Here is an 18432-nt window from a genome sequence, read left to right as displayed (position 1 = left end):
GGTTAAACCTGAGTCCAGGTGCCACCAGCTTTCTGAGGGTTGTGGCAGGAGTAACAGATGCAATAATTCATTGAAGTTTTATTTTTGAATGCAAATCTCGGCACTGGAGCAGATCTTTGGCATATGTCAGTGTAGTTTTATTGGCAAAAGTTTATTCTATATCAGTACAAGCTTCCCTGAAAATGTACTTTTAGGATTATTCTTTCCACACTCACAGAGAAACAGATCTATCCAACAGATTTTTATTATTATTATTATTTTTAATATTGAGACATGCTCCACAGTGTACTGTTCCTCATCTACAAGAGTAAAAGTGTTGAACTTCAGTTTGTGGAGTGTGGTTGTCTTTGTGTTCAAAATAATTTCTAAACAAATGCAATAGTCTTATGCCTCGAGATATCACAAATGCCATTAATTAGAAATCCTGGAAAGTCTGCTTAGAGTTAACAATAGTGATTGGATAAGCAACTAACTGAAGTCCTATTTCTTGTGGCTGGAGTAGTTGAAAGTTTTCCTTATTGTCACTGGGGTTTTCCATTTCTGTTTGAGCTGAAAATACTTTGCAAATAGTTTAACTTCAAGTCTTAACAGCACCTGAGAGAGGGGAAAAATATTAAAAACAAAAGTAAAACTTCTGTAACTTTTTGGCAAGCTGCTTTTTTTGAAATGAACATCTGAAGAGGAAGCTTCTTGGAAAACCTGCTTTCACATTTCTTCTCTTGGTATGGTAGTTTTCACTCAAAGAAATGATAAAAATTTGATAAACAAACAGAAGATCTTCATGGGTTTTTGAAGATGTAAGTCTTTGTTCTGTTATAATACTCTTAATATATCTCTGTCACTTTGTATGCTGTATGAGTCCTCTTCTGACCTTGTAAATTGAGTTTTAGATGTACGCTTAACTGCAGTCCTCATTTGTAATGCCAGAGGCAATTTAATTGTTCAATACTTTCATTAGTCTGCTATTGATCAGTTCCTTTTCTTCCCCACTGTGCAGAGAAAGGTGCATTTCCTCTTGCTACTTACAATTTAACAAACTCTCTTACTGTTTCTATGGCATTTTGATAATATTTGACACTAATCTTGCCTAGGGGCACTTAAAGCAACATTTTATTTAAAACAACCTTCTAAGCAATTTTACCTAGCTTGGCAAGCTTTTTTTCTTCTGAGCTCTTAGTAAATCTCTTATCCTCTGTGCCTCTCTCCCAGCATCTATTAAACCAAATGCTGGGGTGGGAAGGGAGAGGCTTTCCTCAGGCAGTTGAAGGCATTTATTGGCTAATGCTGTTAGTTAATGGGTGATGGTATGCCCTCTGAAGCTGATCTCCAGCCTATACTGGGAAGAAGCACACCCTAATAGGCTGTGGGTGTCATTAGCTATGATATTGGGATGTACAAACTCTTAAATCACTCAGGTTTTTCAGCACTTCAGTACTCATGACAAGCTGTAGGACTGTCTAGGGTTCCTCTAATTTCTGCTATCCTCCCTCACTCTACAAAATGAGGGCTCAAAAGCCACCATGATGAAGACAAGCCAATGCAGTGTGGCTTATCACCTGCCCAACTCCAGAGGCTGTACACAGCAAGCGCTCAGTGCCAAAACACTCATGGAATCATAGAATGGCTTGGGCTGGTAGAGATCTCAAAGCCTACCCAGCCCCAACCCTGTACCATGCCCTATTCTCTGATAGACTAAAGAAGTTTTCTGTGTCTTTTATTTTGCACCTGGAAAGATACATGCTGTAATCATTGTATGACAGCTGAAATGGACTGAACAGCAATGATTCTTCATTATTATTTCCCATTATCATTTTTCCTAGGGTTCATATTGAGGCATATTATGTTATTCATGCTGACAGTCTTTTAAAAACTATCAGCACTGTTATCACCCTTCTCCATCCTCTGGAACTTCTTTGCTGTAAATTGAGAAAAGATTTCTTTGCAAATCCCCTTAAGGTGGGAATAGATTAGTTACATCTACTGAACTCGTGATTTTTTTGTTTTTTTTCCTGAATATTTTTAACTTTCTCATGAGTTTCTGGTGGTGTCCTAATAGGGTCCGGGTAGCTTACATTATTTCCAAATACAGAGTAAAATCTATTTTGAACATGAAAGTTTTTAAAATTATTCATAGAAATGAAATGGTTAGTTAATTATTAATGGTACTCACAGGCCTGTGCAACCACTTCAGTTACTAATTCCCACTGGTTTTTAGTACTAGGTGAGAAATTTGGAAGCAGATAGGGAATTAAAGTAAAATCATCTGTCTTGCTTGGTGCCATCAATAGTGTCTGTGTCACTTTGAGCAGCAGAGCCAGCACAGGCCTCTTTCTTAGCAGTCTGACAAGAAACAAGAGGAACCTCAGAGCAATCAGCACAATCATAGAATCATCAGTTGGAAAAGACCTATAAGATCACCTAGTCCAACCATCAACCTGTCACCACCATGCCCACTAAACCATGTCCCTAAGTGCTGTGTCCACCCTTTTTCTGAACACCTCCAGGGACGGGGACTCCACCACCTCCCTGGGCAGCCTGTGCCAGGCTCACAACTCTTTCTGAGACAAAATTGTTCCTAATATCCAGCCTGAACTTCCTCTGGCACACCTTAAGACCATTAATTCTCATCCTATCTATTGTATCAATTTCTAATAAATTTTCCTTTAAAACTTCATAAGAGTGTAAGATTATGTTGTAACTAATGGATCCCATCCACAAGTACACGCACTGATGTGTCCTTGCAGACATAGCCCCCTCTCTTTGAGCCCTCCAGTTTGGCTGAACATGAGGCAGGTTCTGGGTACCTTGGAAACAAAGTTGGCTTTGTGGCTCACTTGTTCAGGTGTGGCTCCGCAGCTGCTAACCTAGCGGTGGCACATGTCCTAGCAGACCTACCAGTCTGTAGCACATACCTTCGTTGTGCTGTCTCAGTCCTGCTTCAGCCACTTACCTGGGCTGAAGTACTTTTTTGGCTCTACTGGTAAAGATCTAACCCAGGATATGTTATGGCATAATTCATAATTCAGCTTTTTCTTTGATAATGGTATCAGTCTGGACTCAGTGTAGGGACTGATAAAATGAAGAGAACCGATTGGTAGTAGAAGGCCTTTGGGCTTTTAACAATTTCATTCATATCTGAAGATCGTATTTAGCAACATCAAAGGAGAGGCAGATCTTTGAATATGCATATCTTTGATGGATCAAACCATTGCTATAGGCATCAGAAGGAAAATACTGCAAGTACAGTAAGTTTCAGGAACATTGTGCAGATGGTTCCCTTTGGATTACTTTTTTCCTGGTCTGTTTTACCATTAGAAAATTAGAGAAAGCTTGCCCAATATTTATACAACTGTATTAGCTGAATAGTGCATATAGTAATATAAGCTTTTTCAGTTGGTTTCCAGTAATCAAAATACACAGAAACCCAATTTTTGTAATCTTTTACTAATGTGGTTTCTCTCCTAAACAGAAAAAGAAAATAAATTTTGCCAGTAGCAATCCCAGCCCCTTCTGTGAGCAGATGACACCAAAGACAGAAAATGCACAGAACTCCCGGAGAACGGAGAAGCCCTAAGAAAACTTTTCCTGTGCTGCCCATGGATAGCTAGCTTTATGCTAACACTATGAAAAAGTCTCAGCCGCATTTCCTGTAAGCAATAACAAGATCAATGTTTGTAATCTGCAGTGGAACAGCAATGATAGCGCAAAAGCTTTACATACTCTTAAATATTTATCTAAGTAACTGTGGATGAGTAACCATCTTGCTGGTCACCTATTTAGCTTTTCAAGGAGCAGAGACCTGTTTCAAATAATGTGTTTTGAAGATTTGCAGCTAATCTGCAGATCTGAGCTCTGACCTTGGGATTATGACATACCGATGCTTTCCTATCAGTCACAACACCTTGGGAATGCTTTGTGTGGTTTCACTATGGTTACAGTGATTTCCAAAATTAAGTTTTGGATAGAACTCTTAAGTTCTGAATATGCCATTTTTTTGCATCAAATACATCTCTCTCCTGAAGTGTGGTAGGAGTTCTCAAATGGAGCCCACAGAGCGTGTGAGTCTTGCTTTCTAATGCCTGAAAATTGTGAAATCTTCAGAGAAATACTTAGATGAAGCCATTGGCTGACTGTGTAACAAAAATTGTGACGAGACCCCTATACAAGGGAAGATCTGAGCTTGGTGCTCGCTGGCTCCAGCTGATGCCTGGCCCCTTTGGTGATGCAGCACAAGAGATTTCTGCTGCATAACTCTGTCCATCCTGCTTGAAACTGTCAGATTCCCACTGCTCATGAACCTTGGCTACATGGGTCATGTTTATGACAAGAAGAGGACTCGTGCTTGTCATACTGCCCTTTCCTCCTGAGCTCCCTTCATCTCCTCACGCTGGAGCACAAACCCAGGTGACATTTCCCAGAACAAACATGCCTGACTTCTATCCCTGTTCCTCTGCACACTGCATGCTTTCAGCCTAGCTGCACAAGCCCCTCATGCTACTGCATTACCACAGCCTCCTGCATGGTGAGTAGCAGCACAAGGCAGCCCACATTGCAGTATTTGTTTTTTTCTAGCATTAAGTGTGATAGGGACCATCAGCTGTTTCCTAGCAATTGCTTCATCATTAATGCCAGATGTTGCCTTTGTTGCTCACTAACTGCAGAACCATCTGAGGGAGCAGAGTATGTGCTGAGGAGGAGTTGAGGGCATCATAGTGTCATAATTGCAGTATAAGATCCAGGTATGAGAACAGCAAAATAATAAATACCAAATTGGAAAGTACAAAAAAACATTGTTTAGGAGACTCTCTATGAGATCATTTGTCTTTCCTCATCTTGTCTTTCAGCAGGAACAGTTCTGCTGAAAGTTTCCACAAAAATCTTCCCTTCACAAGCTACAGGTTCCCAGGGCACTTACTGTCCAGGAAAGTGATCATAAATAAATAAAGAAAAACCTCTAATTCATATACATGAGGATCTTATATTCACCCTCAGAACAGGGACAGGAACTTCTATAGGCAAGCACTATGAATATCTCCAGCTTTTTTGGTAAGTTTGTCTCCAGTGTGATTTTACTCGAGCCTGAGACAAAATTGAAGTCAGTGCTCATCACATTGCTTCTGCATTTGTCATGGCCCAAAGGGGAAAAAATAGGCACAGACCACTTTGAAAGTCAGATCCAAAATCCTTTTAAAACCTGTCACTTTAAATTGGAGCTATCAGTAAAGAGAATTAACATTTGTTGAGACAAATTTACAGCTTTCAGAGTCTGCTTTGCTCCAGGATGTCTGTTGCAGTGTTGCATTTCCTCACATTTGGAGTGTGCCCCCTCAGCACTGAGGTGGCTACAGACAGCTGTGAATGAGAAGGGTGAGGAGGGGTAGAGCAGAATGTGGGGTATCTGCAGGAGCTGAACAAGTTGAGTTCTTCACTCAGATGCCAGGCAGCACAGGATGTTTCCTCTTCATTGTACTGTAAATATTAAAAAGCGCTCACTCCCTATCAGATACTCACCACTCACCAATTGCCTTTTTTACCTCTTGCCTCCTGACTTTGGGAACTGTAACATTTTACCCTCTTTAGAAGACACATCTTGTTGATTTATCAGTGACACCAGTCCTGTTGCTCCTCACCAGTATGTCCACAATTTCACAGCAAGCAACCAAGAAAATAATGACTTTCAGATCGTTCATAGCTCTGCAGCACACTGGAGGAGTAATACCACAAAAGGGCAAACTGTACAAGGTGGCCCCGCTGGGTTTCTCAAGCTCGACCTGGGGCTCACTACTGGTAGCTCTCCTCATGCTCCCTGCTGTGGTGCCTGCACAGCCCACCCCATCTCTGTGTGAGGGGATTGGGGCGGGGGCCAGAGTCCCCCCTACATCAACCCTGCAGCAAGGCTTCCCCTGCAGGGGAGTCATAGATCATAGAATCATTTGGTTTGGAAGGGACTCTTAAAAGACCATCTAGCCCAACTCCTCTGCAATGAACAGGGACACCTACAGATACATCAGGTTGCTCATTGAAAGTGTTTCCCCTTCATTTGTTCAGATTAGGCTGCTTGGCTTGACAACCTAATTTTTGGCTGAATCACATTTTAAATACGTGATTACCAAATCTACAGCTGAATGGTATTCTTAGTTCACTCTAGACCTTCTCACATAGAAGCAATTTGTATTTCATTCAGAGTAGAAGACATGGTGTATATGCAACAAAGCTGCTGGAGGCAGGCTGAGAAAACATAAATGAGCTTCATTTCTGTTCCTTTCAGGTTGCTTCCTGAACAATCTCTTCAGTTCTTATTTACTGTAATCAGCTTCCATCTGATGGCAATTTGTAGGTAATTGTGCACTACAGTTTGTTCAATATTCACAGCAAAACTGCATCCTTCTGAAACCTGAAGTAAATCTCTGCAAATGCTTGAGCTCCAGAAAGATGAAAAGGTCTCAGCCCAGGACACTCATTGTGCTGCTCCAGAAAAAGTACAGGGGCAGAACACACGGGCACCAGGGGCACAAAGCAGCTTTTTACACTAAGATTATTGCAAAGACAAAGAATTTCAAAACAAGCTGAGATCTAGTACTCTCCATGCCCTTAAGACTGCCCCAGGGTGGGTTGCAGGGCTTCAGCATTGCCTGGTACAGCCAGGGAGAGTAGGGAAGGCCTCCTAAGGAAAGCTTTTATTCCTGGCGGCAGTAGGTGAGTGTGACATTAGTTTGAGCTCTGCTGGGTCAATAAAATCACCCAGGTCCTCATGCTTCTGGCTTCTCTCCGATCATGACTGAATAGCTCATTGACCTTGTTTTGGCTGTTCTCATGGCACAGCCCTTTTTGAACTGATAGGGTCCTTTTCTGGAACAGGAATGATGTATTGGTGTTTGTAAAGAGCTGTGTAAATTTATGGCACTACTTAAGTGCTGAACAATAACAAATGTAGCAAAGGTCAACACAGCTGCCAGCCTCAGCGTGGCTGTGAGAGATAAGCCTGGCATGAAAAAGCTGTTCATTTTACACTGAGACAGCAGCAGCCTCCCAGGCAGACTCGGGGGATGCTGTCCTGAGAAGAAATGGAGCAGTGGTATGAACACAGCCTTTGCAGGGACTGAGCAGCACGGGCACATCTAGGCAGTGGGTGCAGTCCAGAAGAGGCCTTCTCTACTGTCACTGGTGGAAGTTGTAATAGACTCAATTGGTTTAAGATTTTGGGGAAGGCTGTGACCCAATTGTTCTCTGCCTCCACCTAATAGGTACTTACTTTCTGTGTTTCCTGGAGCACAGTTCTCTCTCGGCATTTGGGAGACAACTGGGGAGAGAAAATTCTGTGTGATAAGCCTGGAGCAAGACTGATTATATTTTGAATTAAACTTTCTTATCAGACAGATCAGCTGTTGCCTCTGTCCATTTCTGGTGAATAGGCTCCTTTGCTTTGCAGCCAGCAGTGTTTTAAAGCTCCTTTAACAACCAAAATGCCTAGATCCTTGCACAAACAAACCAACAAAGCCGGTTTGTGTGAAGTCAAATTCTCCACGGAAGTCTGCACACTCTGCCACTGAGAGGCGTATATGAAAGCTGCTTTGGAATAGCTAAACCCATTTAAATCCATTAAACGGCTTCACAATTAAATTTGCATGCAGCCAGGGCCTGCTCCTTCTCTCCTCGGTAGCAGGGGGCCAAGCCGTCTGGAGAACATCAGTTCCACGTTTCAGTGCCTCAGTCTGTCACCTTGGCCTCCACCAGCCAACTTGGTGAGGCAAACCTGGCTGCACCCAGCTGCTGCTTTCCCACACACCAGCATCCTGATGGTGAAGGCAATGCAGATGCAGGTGGATGCCCAGCCTATCTCAAAGGAGGCTTGTCAGCCACCCAGCAAGCGAAGCCAGTGGAGGCTTTGACTGCACCAGGTGAATCCCCAGAGGCTGCAGGTCTGTGCTTAGGCAGGGCCCAAAGAGATGGCAGGACCTGGGAGCCTTTGGATAGGGGATCTTTCCCAGACAGGCTGTGGGAAGAGGTCACTGCGGCTGAAGCAGCTTTGTGTGGTGGGAAAGTGACAGGGAAAATTCAAAGGAAGTGGAGCATGAATAAAAGGCCAGATGTTGACTCTCATAGCACCTTCAGCAATCACTGCTCCTCATTAGAGGACTAATGATGCCAGGAGTCTCACATGGCAGCTCTCTGCAGTAAGAGCCAGAGCAGAAACGAGCACTGCCATGCAGATTTAGGGTCCCAACCATCTTTGGGTGCAGAGGATCTTTATCAAAATGGACGGCTGCTACAGATGGATAAATTGCCATGGATATGTCTGTCAGGGTTAGAAAAATCACATCTTTCCACAGCCACACAGAAATCCCCCTTGTTAGGCATGTGTCTTTGCTTTCAAACATGGGCCAGTGCTATATGTAACAGCAGCTGTGTGCTCCCAAAATAATTCCTTGCCACCGGGTTGCAGGGAGACAAAATCAGGCAGCCCGACTCACTTCTTCCTCCCTCTGCTCCAGCCCCGGGGAGTCACTGTGTGCTGATACCAGCCACAGCAGCCGTGAAGAGCCTGAGGCTTTAATCAGTTTCTGATTGAATCTTGTTGCCTGATTCCTGTCGCAGGGCAGGGACACCCCCTTTCCTGAAAGTCATTCAGGGAAATGCTGAGCGGGTGTTCTTTTCCGGCTGTTCATAGTAGGCTGTTCAAGGTTTCATTCAGGGGAGAAAAATAAACATGGTTTTAGTCTGAAAAACACTAATGAGTAAGGAAAATTCAGTGACGCACCCTGTATTCAAAGAATATGTGGATTTTAAAATCTTAATGTCTTTTTTAAAATACGTCTTTTTTTTTTTCTTCAGAAATATGAATTACCTAGTTTGATGTACCCAGTATTTTTCAGAAAGCATTTTATGCATTTATCTGAGGACATTAGAGTGCTGCTGCTCTCTGTAAGGTAAGCAGTGTTTCCTTCACTCTCTTAAGTGCCCTTTGCCTATATGTATTGCAAGTCCTGCTGTTCCAAGTGGATGTGAACAGACATCTAGGTCTGGCTGCTAAATTCATGCCATGTTAACAGTTTGGACGGTTTGTGCTGCAAAATAATCATAGAATCGTGGAACCATAGAATAATTTGAGTTGGAAGAGACCCTTAAGGACCATCTAGTCCAACCTCCCTGCTGTGAACAGGGACACTTACAGCTAGATCAGGGTGCTCAGAGCCCCCTCCAACCTGACACTGAATGTGTCCAGGGGCATCCACCACCTCTATAGGCAAACTGTTCTTGTGCCTCACCACTCTTAGTATAAAAAAAAAACACAAACAAACAACAACAAAAAAAACTTCTTTCTTAAATCCAATCTGATTAATCTAACATGATATAATGCTTATGTTTTGTGGAGTGAGCTGTTCTGCTAACCCTATGAGAGCAGCTCTCTCCTTGTTTGGGCTTCCAGGGGAGCAATCAGCTGGGAGGTGATGGATGAGGAGGAGCACAGGTTAGGAGCAGCCAGTAGTGATAGAGCTGGCCCACAGCTATGAGCCTTGGGTGAGCTGGGAGCAGCTGTAGGGAAGGAATTAAAACTTCTGATTGATTGTACGTGGCCCCACAGACTCAGTTCATTGCTGAAGACTGGCTCTTTTACCACAGGGACGAATGCAGGACCTTCACTGGCCTCAGGTATGACCAATGTAGATGTTTTGTGTTTCTTTTCCCACTGTGAGACAATAATACACCTGCTTCTCAGTTCTGTATTTCCAAATATTTCTAAGAGATCTTTCTTGAGCATTTTCTTGTAACAAGATCAGAAATATGTGAGGGATCTTTCTTGATCTCCATTTCCTGCTCCTTCTTTTTTAGCTCAGCATATAAGGCGGTTTGTTTTTGGTTTTGTTTTATTTGTCTGTTTTTTGTTTTGAATGGTTTCAATACAATTATTATAGCACTCAAGTGCTGGAGCTTCTCATTCACGTAGCTTAAAGCATACATTGCTGAGGAGCAAGGATGTCATGGTGGAGGTATTCATTTTCTTTCAATAAACCAGAAGAAGGATTATTAATACTCCAGCTGCTTGAGACTGTTGCCAGAACATGCAGTTTTAGCAGAAGAGAGTAAAGAGTGTGTGCTTGCAAGTGTATTTGCAGCTTTGCTCCTCAAATTCTTCAGGCATGGAAATATTACATGTCTAATAAAGTGGCAATTAAAAAAGAAACAGTCCTTATTTGTTCCTTTGGCAGTGAGAATAATTCTAGATGATTTTCATCCCACTCTTTGCAGAGTCCACTGCAGTGCTAGATGAATTTCTCAAGTCTTTCCAATAGCCTCAGGGGAATGAGCCTCATGTCCACTGGGTGGACCACTCTGAGTGGTTGGTGTTTAACTGCCTCTTGAGAAGTAATAATGCTGCTACTGCAGATACAATTTGCAGGATGTATTACCAAAAAGATGCAAAAAACTACTCCTAGGCTTCGCAAATTGGTACGCTAGGGATTTCTGCTGGGATGGGGAGGGGTCAGTTTACACTTCAAACACTGAAGTGTGCCCTTGGACACATTTGCAGAGCTCCTTCAGAAGTTAATAAGGACCATGAAATTTAAGAAGATACAATTTAGCTTAACTGTGTCCTTCTAACTACACTACTTATATGGCTAATCCGTTTTAATGTGCTAACCCAGTTTTGAAATGAGTTTCTGAATGCTTGAGCTGAGGCATCCTAAGGAGAAGAGGATGTTGGGAAGCATCTCCCAAATTCTCTTAAAACAAGAAATTAGATTCCAACAAAATAAATCCCAAATCTCTGGAATATTCTAACACTGGGAATAGGGTTTATGTATCCAAAAATTTTCTTCTTTTTTTTTTTTCCTTTTTTCTATCTAAGCTACTTTATTCAAGAAAAGATTAACTCTACTCTTATTGTGTCTAAGAGTAAGCTGTTTTTTTTTGTTGTTGTTGTTGTTGTTTTAAGTGACACATCTCTAAAATACTCCAGAGTTTAAGTCCCAAGCTGTGGCTGGAGTGAAATGGAAGGAAGGTTTCTTTCTTTCTTTCTTTTTTTTTTTTTTTAAAGCAAATGTTTGACCCCTTCCTTGTTAGCAGATTTTTAGCATCAATAGAAATCTAAAATAAGTTCAGAACAATAAAAAGAGCAATGTAAAATGATGACTGAAGTCATCATCAAAGCAGATTCCTTTGTCCTGCTTTGTTCTTGAAATGGGTTTATGTGGCATTAGTGTGGGTACTACAGAAACTCATGGAGGAGGCATTACAAAACCAGGGCAGAAACAGGAGCATGAACTCTTTTTCCTTTACTTTTGAAAAAGATCAGATCAGAGAAAATATTTTAAAGGTAACTTTTGTTGTTGTTTTCTTTTAGACTTTTTTTTTTTTTTTTTTTTTAACTTGAGATGATTATGCACCATTCATTCCTCCTCTTCGCCTCCGTCTTTTTCTGCCTTGGTTCCTGGGGGGCTGAAAAGCTGCTGCTGCCAAAACCTTCAATTAAGAGGATGCAGAACAGCTCTTGCAGCCTTCCAGGTGGTATGGGGAAGTGGGGAGAAACAAAAGAAAGCATCATTTCAAAAGTCTAGTCAGAAATAAAAGGGCTTGGATGCCTGAGCAACCTTTCTGGCTCCCAGTTTCCTAAGCTGCACCTTCCTGCTCATGTTCACCAGAAGCTCTGTTGTTCTTGCTACAGTTTGGCATCTCCTTCCCTTTAAGTACAAGGACCACCACTGAGATTGCCTCCGTACTCTCACAGAACAGAACTGCATGATGCTGTAGGATTTTGAGCATAGCGCTGGTGAATTTTGCCTTGCACCACTTTAAAGCCTGAGATAGATGGGTGTGATGGCAATGATGAGGTTAGAATTTGTGTCAGAAATAAAATCACTAATTTTTGTATTTCTACCTCTAAATGAATTCTTGTCATTTTATGCCAGGCCAGTCAGAATACATGCAATAAAGAAAAAAAAAAGGGGGGGGGGGACAGTGACGGGGACTTCTGGATATTAAACCTGTATAAAAGCAAGTACTTCAGTTAAAGGAACATAATAGGAGAGGAAATCTTTTTCACATTTTTAGAGAGGTCAGACGTTCACTCTTCCTGTTGACGATGAGTACAGATGAGTAGGTGTGCCATATAGATGGGAAAATAGTTCTCATTTGTACAGAGATAACTGACCATTGAGTTTCAGTAAGCTCTGTGCTCAGTCTTATCTTCATGGGGCTCGCTCCTACTTGTGTACCCATGAAAAGATCGTATCTTCCTAGTGCAGCTTGCTAGCTCATCCATGGTCGTGCGATCGACTCATAGTGGTTTCCTCTGTGCGAAGTCAATAAAATTTTTTCAGCTCTATAAAGCTCGGAGGCTAAAGTTGCATCTATTATTCTAAAAAGGGGGATAGCAGGGGCAAAGTATGTAGGGTATATAATACAGTGTTTGACAAAAAGGCACTTAACGAGTTTGTTATAAACCTGGTGGACCTTGGTGTGACTGGAGTACCTTAGTAACATGGAAGGGAAATTGTGATAATTTTTGTCAAAGCCAAAGAGAGAAGTCTGGCCATTTCACTTCAATCACTCAGATAGATATAGTAAAGTTGATTTTTCCCTTAGAAACCAGCTTTCTAGCAGATCCGAACACTAAGCTCACTGATTAACTATTGTCATGCAAAAATTCTAGTTCATGTTTGTTTAGTCTGGTATATCAGTATCTAGTATTGCATTTCAGTGAAGAGCTGTAAAATATAAATACATTTTAAAAAAAATAGAATAATAAAAAAAATACATAAAAGTGTAAACAAGAGCTTATTATCTCAGAGGGAAACACAGTAGGAGATATGACTTTTAAGAAAGATAACAGAGGATTCTGTTCTGCATAGCAGACTAATTGATCATCCTAATACAAAGAGGAGTAAGTAAAATCCTTTGCTGTTGGCTACCTTTTGCACTCAGCACCCTTAGCTGCACTTTTCCCGGTTCCCTGGCCTCATCCAGATGATACACATCATTATATTGATTTGTTTTACCTTTTCTCTTTATCTGGCTTTCTATAGCCAGATAAGTCACTGTGTACTTGGCACCACAGAGCATCTTCATGGTTCTCCACCCTCCTCCCCAGTTTAATAGTAGATATGTAGCACCAGATGCAATGGTGGCACAGCACTGGGCACCGCCTGGCAGCAGCTGGTCAGACCTGACCTACCCTCATGCTCCTTTGCCAAATCAGGTGCTTTCAGCTTGCAGATTGTGTGCAAAGGGAGGATGCTACTGCTTGAACTGCGAAATGTTTTCCCAGGCCATGAGAAAAGATTATTTTGTTTTTAATTTCTTAATGTTGTGATATATGCCTCTGCTTTTCTGGACTCTGCACTGCAGATCTATGAAATCCATTGCAGTACTGACCTTGATGTGATCCAACATGCTCCAACCAGGAGGAATAGCTACTGCTCAGAAACATTAATTTCTGTGGTTTGCAACATTTGACTGCTGTAGGAAATACTCATTGTTGCTGCAGAGTATTAGCTTACTGAATAAAGGAAATTAAGGCAATGGATAGAAGAAATCCCACTGTGCTTTAATAATCCCATGGCTCAGAAAAGCCACCTGAATCTTGTGATTAAAATACTGACGAGCCTAGTGAATTAATGCTGTGATAGCGGAGTGTTGCTTTTGAGCAGTTAGCTTGACTGCTGGGTCTGGTGTATTTACAGTGGGCTAATCCCCAGACTTACAAATGAAACTGAATTCCCTGGGGCAGCGTATGCATGTGATGCCAAATGGACTGGAAAAAACTGGACCTAGGAAGACACACACAGCTCTTATTTACTTCTCCAGGTATGAAAAGTTTGCAGCCAGCATGGTCAGCAGGGCTCCTATTGGCCGGCATCCATTGCTATGTGTTATGAAGACAGAGATGGAAAAAGCTTCAGAATAAGCAAAACTTGAATTGACACCAGTCTGAAGCCTGTATTGGTGTCTCCAGCACAGCGAACCAGCTTCTCATGGGAGAACTGGACCGCGTCCAAGCCAGGCTTCAATAACACGGGAAATGGAACGAGGGATAAGAAAGAAAACAGTGCTGAGAGCAGACTGCAGAAGACAGATCATCAGATAGTGTAAATTCTGCTGGTACCGTGGATGTTAATGGCTCAACAGGACATTTTCCTCCTCCAGACCCAGCCAGAACTTCTTTTACAGTAAGTTCTTTCTTACTGTTCAGTCACACAGCTGAATAATAATGTGGAAGTGGAATTAGAAGTTTTCCATGGGAAAATTAAAAAGCAGCTTTTTGATGGGCCTTGTTTCTACACAGGCAGTCCATAAGATATTCAATTTTTAAGGCATACCCTGGGACAAAGAAGAAAAACAAAAAAACTTTAGATCACACATAGGATGCAAAAAATTCAAGAAAAATCCTTTCAGATTATGACTACCTGGTCCTCCCTCATGCCATCTTTCCCTCCCCCCTTCTCTATCTCTCCCCCCAAAAAATTAGAAAATCAGATTTCTGGTGCTTGTTTCTCCCATGCACTGTCACAAATATTCTATTACTTTAAATGAACCAGAGCTGTAACTTCAGGAGCAGATCTACAAAACTTGTATCATGCCACATGCATGCACCAGATGGTTCAAAATGCAGCAGCATGAGGCAGTTGTCAAAACCAAGGAGCTGCTTGTCTTTTTCATTTGTGTTTTTGAATCTGAAAGGGTGACCAAAAAGCAAAATTTGGTGCAGGGAACTCATGACAATGACTTCACGTAAGGAAAGGAAGCTTGGCATATCCATCTTCATGTGCAGCTAGGGAAAATCACAGCTCTATTGCAAGATGTATGTGAAGTCTTTGTATATTTCTGGATGTAAAGTGCCATTTATTCAGAGTGTTCCCAGTCAGTGCTCATCTTGCCTGATGACATGCTTTTGCATAATGGAAATGATTCCAAAACATTCTTGAAAGAAGAGCATCCCCCGTTGTGAACTACTCAGCTCACTGATTCAGGCAAATTCCAAGCACCTGAGGAAAGAGACACAATTCAGTTTGCTGCCTCTGTTTTCTCCCTCCTGACATTTGTGTTGACTTAGGGCACTTCAAGGTTACCCACCGTTACATGAACAAGAAGCTGCGTTTTGCATCAGGAACCTCTAAAGTTCAACATTCAAAAGAAGTATGGATAAGCCAAATTAAAAAAAAAAAGACCTTTAAAAAGGTCAATAAACTGCTTCTAGGCAGCTAGTAGTAGAAATTTAACCATGATTATTTTTTCACCATGAATTATTAACACATGCCATAAAAATTCTATCAGCAGAGGACAAATAGGGTATTCTGAGAGAATTTTGAGTTTGATATTTTCAGCTAGAAACCAACAAGAAATGTCCTCTTCAATGACAGCTGTTAAAGCACAGCCAACCATAAAAGCAGTGGAAGTTTAACACTCTTACTGTTACCTCAAAATCCAACAGAGGGAGAGGCCGAGACATGTCTGTCCCCCAATTTACTAGTGGCAGAGATTATCATCTTACCATTGCAACCAAGAAATAAGATTTAGGGAACTAATCATGCTACTTCACTATAAAAGCATTTAAAAATAATTTTCTAAAATACTGCAAGAATACACCTCTGTCACAGACTAAAGTTTTTAGTTTTACAAATTTAATTCTCATCATAAATATTTCTGTGAGGGGAAAAAAAAAAAGCATATTTCCTGGAAAATTATTTCAATACATGTTGTCTAAACTTCAAAATCAACAGCAGTGGTCCTACCTGACCTTGTCATTTTCTAATGGGCTCAATGACACAGCCATTAGCTTCATCTTGGTACAGAAATTTAGAGAGTTCATGTGCAGTGAACTTTATGTTCTGTAATATATCCAGGTTGTCTGACATTAGGGCAACATATAAGTGGTTCTAAGACTAAACTGGAGTAATTAAGGAAAGAGGGAGTCCTTGCTCCAGTATATGAAGGAGTCTGTCCCCCACAGATAACACTGTGAATCTTTCCCTGCCAGTCACGGCCTGGGTGTAACCTGGCTTCCCAAGGACGCAGCTTTCCTAGCTCCCAGTTGAAAAAAGTCCTAACCTAGCCTGAACGGCACGTTGAAGACGAAAGAATGGGAGACAACAAAAATACTGCCTTGCCTGCTCTTTCGTTCCTGTAATTTTTCCAAATTCCAGCACTGTCTTCAGTTCTCAAAGCTATTGATTTTCTGCACCAATCATTATCTTGTCCATCCAGGCAGAGATTATTCTTCAGAAAAGAGGAGTGAAAAGATGGGCTGTAATTGAAGGCAGCTGCCTCCATAGCCCCTCAGGTGCTGTGGATTCAGTCAACATTCCTGGTTAGATATTAGATTTTAATGGGCCTGGACAGCAATGAAAAGCGTGGATATGGATATTGGGTGAGGTCATTAGTTCTCTTTTCCTGCAGGGTTCAGCTCTAAATTCGTGATCAGTTACAGAATCACTCCTGAGGTACACCACAGGATTCAGCCTGCAAATGGTAAGAAAAAGCTTTGGACCTGCACTGTGCCAGACCTCTTCCTAGTTCATGCTCCTGGGTAATAATGTCCCCTCAAAGAAACTTGGCACAAGCATTACTGATAGAGAAAAACAAAGCCTTTGGCACTTAAAATAACCTTGGGGCTGAATTCCACTATCTGGGCATGGGAGGCTGCATGTTCAAACTGTGGTGGGGGCTATCTGCTCGGGGTCCTAGTGGGCCTGGTAGTCTAGCAGAGATCTGAGAGAAACATCTCTATAAACTTGCACAGGGAATAATGGCGGTCAGGTTTCCCATGAAGGCTACTACAAACACACACAAAAAGCATAAGAGCAAAGAGAAGGGTGCATGTTTGGATCTTTGGCGTTTGGGTTGGTCTTATGGCTAGGGTCAAGGGATAGGCGGATGGCAGGGGGATGTGAGGCAATGTAAGAAGAAAGCCAGCTGAGAGCTAGGGGCCTGTCCTCTTCTCAGAGCAGGGGCTGGTTCCCAGCCCAACCAGATGAGGACTACTGGGAAGGCACAAAAATTATTCCCTCTGAGGACTGCAGAGATGGAGAGGCTATCTGATTGTGTTAGTCTTGGCTTTCCAGTTGCTTGAACTGGGGGTAGGTCTCTGCAGGCTGTAGCTGAGCTATGTCAGATGGGGGCTTTAGGCTTATGGTGAGAAATAAAAAGTATTTCCAGAAGAGGGATGGGCAGGTCTCCTTCTTCAGGATAAAGTGAATAATGAAGGGGCTTGATGTTTTGGGACACAAGGATTATTGTCATAACATTAGTCAAACAAAAAATCAGAAGAGCATACCTTCATGTTTTTCACATTGTTTTGAATTAAGTGTTTTCAGAATAGTTAGAACTGATGAGTATATCAAGTAAAAAAAAACCCCAACCACACATCTGTGTGTTGTACAGGCTGACCATACTGTGAATGTAATTAAAAGCTCAGCTCCTGCTGCTTAAGTGATTGTGATACAAGCAGCATTAGAGCGGTTAGCAGAGGTGTCTAGGGCAGGGAATTTCTAAAGGCATTTGCTGTATTCTTGTCAGGAATAACAACAGGAGTGGGACAACATGCTAAGTTGAGACAGTACAGTGATGAGCTGCTCTGGTGTGGAGGAGAACACCACCACATGTGAAGTAGACACCCGTGGTCTCTGGTGGGGAAGGGGGAGAAAGGTTTTCACCTTCATCTCGTCCTCTTTTAAATTTATTTTTATGTGTTTTATAGTGTTCATATTATATTAGTAAATTGACATAAATATAATGTAAAAGTAAACATATACAAACATATTGGGTGTGCTTGCTCAAAAGATTATACTGATAAATGTGTGCAGTCAAAAATACTTGGGCACCACTGGTCTAACATGTCCACCAAAAAAGGTCTAGGGAAGGAAATATTAAACTCCTATCTCTCAGTTACTATTAGGTCTCTAACAAAATAACCACACACTTGAAGCAGATATGGAACTGAAACCCAAGTCCTCATTAAGGTACCAACTTGCTGCCATGTCTACAACTACCACGATGTCTCCAGTGGAGATATCAATTCTGTTCCATTGCATGTGGAAGTTTACAAATGAACTGAAGAAAGGACACAATTTGGGGCTAGGTTCAGCTGCCCCATAAGGTCTTTTCCTGCCATGGTGCAGGCACAGGCCAGAGCTCCAGGCTGGCTGCTCTGCCGTCACACGTGGAAACAACCCAGCAGGAAGCATAAAATATGAGATCCTTACGATGGCATGAGCAGCATCCATATTTTATAATAAATGTTACGGAAATAGGCATGTATGTTGCTGCTGACAAGTCTATGATGTCCATAACTGATGTTGCAACGGGCCATTAATTGCATGATTTACACCCTCTGAAATGTGCGTCAGGTGCTGGAGGCATTTTGTGTGAGGAATGAAGGAAAAACGAAAACAAGAACAAAAGGCACACATCTAAACTTGAAAGACACTTGAGAAA

General features: G+C 41.8%; 1 long non-coding RNA gene across 1 annotated transcript; it reads left to right on the top strand.

Moving 5' to 3' along the window:
* Nucleotides 1–9431: 9431 nt before the first annotated feature.
* On the top strand, nt 9432–16468 carry LOC104909781. Its single transcript, XR_004159057.1, has 3 exons — nt 9432–9651; nt 13807–14168; nt 16396–16468. It is a non-coding gene; the product is annotated as an uncharacterized LOC104909781 (long non-coding RNA).
* Nucleotides 16469–18432: the final 1964 nt, after the last annotated feature.

Source organism: Meleagris gallopavo, chromosome 2 (assembly GCF_000146605.3).
Source record: "Meleagris gallopavo isolate NT-WF06-2002-E0010 breed Aviagen turkey brand Nicholas breeding stock chromosome 2, Turkey_5.1, whole genome shotgun sequence".
NCBI classification, from domain to species: Eukaryota; Metazoa; Chordata; class Aves; order Galliformes; family Phasianidae; genus Meleagris; species Meleagris gallopavo.
Note: the sequence above shows the minus strand (reverse complement) of the source record. Positions and strands in the feature narration are given on the sequence as shown.